Here is a 5095-nt window from a genome sequence, read left to right as displayed (position 1 = left end):
ACCCGGCTCCCCTGCCCGCGCTCTGATTGGACGCAGCCCAGAGACCCGGGCGCTCATTGGCCGAGCCGAGTGTTCCTCCGCCCTTGCCCCCGGCCGCTAATTAGCAAGCTAGGTGGCGCGGCGCGACGGCCCGTCAAGGGCGCCCGAACAGTGACCCTCGGACCCCGGCGCGGCCGCCATTCGGGGACGTCCCCGACCGCCCGCCGGAGAGGCGCGGCCAGGTGTGCTGTTCCTTTGTGCTGAGCGGCCCGCCCTGTTGACCGTCTCCACAGTGCAGGGAGGGGCGGGTCTGTACTATGGAGGGCGGTGCACACCCTACGTGAACAGGGACCTGCCGGCCTGGGGTCACCTGCCGCCAGGACCTTCCGGGACCTCGTTGGCGGGATTCTTCAAAACCTCCTGAGCAGCTGCAGCTGGGACGCTGCAGGTTCGGGGTTCCGGCTCCGAGAGAGGAACAGGGGCCCATCCTCAGGGCCGAGGAACACCTTGTAGAAGAATGCCACAAGGGCAAGTGACCTGTTGCTATCTGAAAATGCGCTAGGCCTTGCCTTCCAGTCTCCGTTTGACTCAAGCAGGCAACAGGGTGGGAAAGTAAACAGGTTTCCCAAAACCTACTTTGCCTGTGCAACCTAACGGTTTATTTTTCTTTCTTTCTTTCTTTTTTCTTTTTCTTTTTTGGTTTTTCGAGACAGGGTTTCTCTGTAGCTTTGGAGCCTGTCCTGAAACTAGCTCTTGTAGACCAGGCTGGCCTCGAACTCACAGAGATCCGCCTGCCTCTGCCTCCCAAGTGCTGGGATTAAAGGCGTGTGCCGCCACCGCCCGGCTCATACCTCTTTCTTACTGGTGGGGATGGGACAAATTAACCTGTCTTTTACCTTGAAAGGGCTAGCTCAGGCTGTCGTGGTGACTTGGTGGGGCTGGGTGTGGTGGCATACAACTTTAGTCCCAGTACTCAGGAGACAGAGGCAGGAGAATTTACCTGAGTTGGAAGCCAGCCTGATTTACAAATCGAGTTCCATGCCGGGCGGTGGTGGCACATGCCTTTAATCCCAGCACTCGGGAGGCAGAGGCAGGCGGATCTCTGTGAGTTCGAGACCAGCCTGGTCTACAAGAGCTAGTTCCAGGACAGGCTCCAAAGCTACAGAGAAACCCTGTCTCGAAAAACCAAAAAAAAAAAAAAAAAAACCAAATCGAGTTCCAAGACAGCTAGGGCTACAAAGAGAAACCCTGCCTTGAAAAACGAAAGTGGCTTGGTGGTAAGGATGCCTCCTACCAAGCCTGATGACATGAGTTCAATGCCCAGGACCCTCAAGGAGGAAGAAGAAAATTCACTCCTGAAAGTTATCTTCTAACCACATGGGCCATGGCGCACACACCACATACGAGTAATTAAGACTAAAAGAAAGGAAGGGAAAGCTCACTCCACCTTCAACCGGTCATTTTCAATCTGTGGGTTGTGACCACTTTGGGGTAGAATGACCCTTTTACACAGGGAGCCTAAAGCCATCAGAAAACAGATATTTACATTGTGACTCATAACAGTAGCAAAATTACAGTTATGAAGTACCAACAAAAACAGTTTTATGGTTGGGGGGGTCACCATAACATGAGTAACTGCATTAGGAAGGCTGAAAACCACTGCCCTAGACCAATAGGACTCTAGAAGTCTTGTGGACTCCTTGAGGAATTCCTCTTCAGCTCACATTTCTTGTCAAGGTAGTTGGAATAGTTGCTAATTCCAATCAGCCTGTTACCAGTGTCATATAGACCAGTGTGGCACAGAGAAGAACAAGGTCTCTGGAACAAGGCTGTAACAAGGTACAGGGATTGAGAGACTCCTAACTGTGAGAATGAGCCTTTCTAATCTTGCCAGTTCCAAGAGCAGTTAGTTTTGTTTTCCCGAGACAGGGTTTCTCTTTGTAGCTTTGGAGCCTGTCCTGGAACTAGCTCTTGTAGACCAGACGGGCCTCAAACTCACAGAGACCAATTAAAGGTGTATGCCACCACCACCCAGCCTGTTCTTGATGGTCTTAACTGAAAGTCGTTGAGGGCAAAGACATTCATCAGATCACTACACGCTGATCACCATCAGATCACTACACACTGGGGACGCACTAATTTGCTCCAGCAACCAAACCACATCTGGAACAATAGCTACAATTAGATTATGAACTAAAGGACTGATAATCCATTCCATTCTCTGAGGTCTGGGCCAGCTAGCAGGAGTAGAGGGACACATGGAATGAGCCATAAACTCCAAACTTAAAACTCAGTGTTTGCCAGACTTGGCAGTGTCGATCTTGGTTTACTGTCTGCATGGTGAGAGGACAGTGATTCTGTGGTGGATCTTCTTCCATTCTTTATTTTACACCCCTTCTCTAAACCACTTCAGTTAAGGCCTGAAGCACAGCTAATGATGCAGCCCTGTGTTTTGGGGTTGTCCTGTTCAAATGAGATTGTGTAAGTTACAGTACACTGTGGGGGCAGCAGAGATGCCTGAGAGGTTAAGAGCACTTGATATTCTTGCAGCAGATCCAGGTTCGGCTCCCAGCACCCATTATCGGGCCACTCACGAGCTCCTGTAATTCCAGCTTCAGGGGCTCTGACTTCTGGTCTCTAAGGGCACCTGCACTCACATGGCATATACTTGCACACAGACACATACACCCATAAATATATTTTAAAGTACATTGTAAATAGGAAATAAGGAATAATGATTAGCTTTAATCACCTTTTCTCCCTCTTAAATAGAAAAAAAAAAAAACCCGAGAAGCTAGAGGGATGGCTCAGTGTTAGCAGCATTTGTTCTTTCAGAGGACCAGCATTCAGTTTCCAGGACCCACTGTGTGGCTCACAACTGCCATTCAGCGTGTCTCTCGTCAAGCTTAATCACACTTCAGAACCTCAATCCCCTTCTTCAGGAAGCCTTACTTTTTTACCTTTCATCTTTTGAGATAGCTTCACCCTATAGTCTGGGTTAGACTGCAAGTCCCCATGTAGACCAGGCTGCTCTCAAACTTGTGGCAATTCTCCTGCTTCAGCCTCCTTCCTAAGTTTTGGGGTCACAAGACTGAGGCACTGCACTGGGTAGAGTTCTCTGTGACTGTCAGGTTTTGTCATCAGGTTTTCTTTCCTGGCAGCTGGTCTAGAAAGCCTTCAGGACAAGAACTATATGGGTTAATAACTTTGTTTGTGCTACTGGGGATCAAACTCAGGGCTTTGTCCATGTAAAGACAAACTCTCTACCAACTATAACCACAGTTTTGGGGTATCTTTGTATCATCCACAAAACACTTTGAGTTCAGGTTTTTGCTGAATTAATGTTAACAAAAAATAAAAGAGTCAAGCATGAAGGCACAAGCCTTTCGTCCTAGCACTGGGGAGGCAAAGGAGGGTGGTTCTCACGGAGCTTGAAGTCAGTCTGGTCTAGATATTGAGTTCCAGCCAGAGTTGAATAGTAAGATCCTGGCTACAAATAATAATAATAATAATAATAATAATAATAATAATAATAGGGGCTGGAGAGATGGCTCAGTGGTTGAGAGCTTTGCCTGCTCTTCCGGGGGTCCTGAGTTCAATTCCCAGCAACCACATGTGCTCACAACCATCTGTAATGAGATCTGGTGCCCTTTTCTGGTCTTCGGGGACACATGCAGGCAGAACACTGAATACATAATAAATAAATAAATCTTTAAAAAAAATAATAATAATAAAGGTTGAGGATGTAGATATGTTGCTAGAGTGCTTGCCTAGCATGCACACAGCCCTGGATCTGACCTCAGTACCACATAAAACTGAGTGTTCAGCCTATAATCCCAACACTCAGTAGAGGGAGGCTGACCAGGAGTTTAAGGTCATCCCTTCTTTTTTTTTTAATATTTATTTATTATGTATACAATATTCTGTCTGTGTGTACGCCTGCAGGTCAGAAGAGGGCACCAGACTCCATTACAGATGGTTGTGAGCCACCATGTGGTTGCTGGGAACTGAACTCAGGACCTTTGGAAGAGCAGGCAATGCTCTTAACCTCTGAGCCATCTCTCCAGCCCCAGGTCATCCCTTCTATATAGCCTGTTGGAGTCTGCCTGGGCTACATGAAATACTCTCAAAAATAATAATAAACTAAAATGTATGATTCCCCCCCCCCCAAATAAGATGGGGGTGGTGATCCATGCCTTTAATCTTAGCACTCAGGAGCTAGAGTCAGGCAGATCTCTGAGTCTGAGGCCAACCTGTTCTACAGAGCTAGTTCCAGAACAGCTAGGGCTACACAGAGAAACCCTGTCTCAAAACATCAAAAGAAAAAAAAGTCTAACCTTTTGGTCTAATGAATTTAGAACTTGGGCCTATCAACAAAAGAGAAATATGTATGTATACTAAGTATGTATGCATACGCAAATTTCTTTGCTATCCTGTTAGGCTGTAAGGGGAGAGACTGTAGGAAGAATAAGGGGCATCCTTCTCATTCACACACAAGTCCACCCACCACCCTGAAGATTGTACAAAAGAAAACCCCAACACAAATAGTCAAGTTAGAGATGCCACCTCCAAGAAGGTGGTAGAACAGGTGACCATATGGCATACATGGGCCACTTCACCACAGTGTTCTCTTAGGAAGCCAGTTGTCATCCTCTAGTGACAGTCAAGACAAGGTCTTTCAAACAGGCTGTGCACTCTGAAAGACCCATGTCAACAGTGGACTGGAACCTGCCTCTTTGAAAGCTTTTATTCTCTAACTCTTCAGACGCATGGTTGGCAGAGGAGGCCTTTACCTCCTCTGCTGTGTCTTTGGAAAAGGCTCCTCTCCAGACCTGGGATTTCCTCCTTGGCAGAATGGACAGGCCAGTTCATATCTCTCCTGAGGAAAGAGCTGTCTTCCCCCAGTACTTAAGTCAAACATGTTCCCTACAGCTCACAGGTGAGGAACAGACACCTTAATTGTCAAACCACTGCCCCCAAGAGTTCGTGCCTCGAGGCTGGAGAGATTGTTAGGAGCACTGGCTGCTCTCTGGAGGATCCAGGTTCAATTCCCAGATGCCACATGGCAGCTCCCAACTGTCTATAACTCCAGTTCCAGAGGATCTGACACTCTCAC

This window comes from Microtus oregoni, unplaced genomic scaffold (genome assembly GCF_018167655.1).
Source record: "Microtus oregoni isolate MIOR12 unplaced genomic scaffold, Mior012 000031F_ref0000149, whole genome shotgun sequence".
NCBI classification, from domain to species: Eukaryota; Metazoa; Chordata; class Mammalia; order Rodentia; family Cricetidae; genus Microtus; species Microtus oregoni.
The sequence above is the reverse complement of the archived record's forward strand: the minus strand, read 5'-3'. Positions refer to the sequence as shown.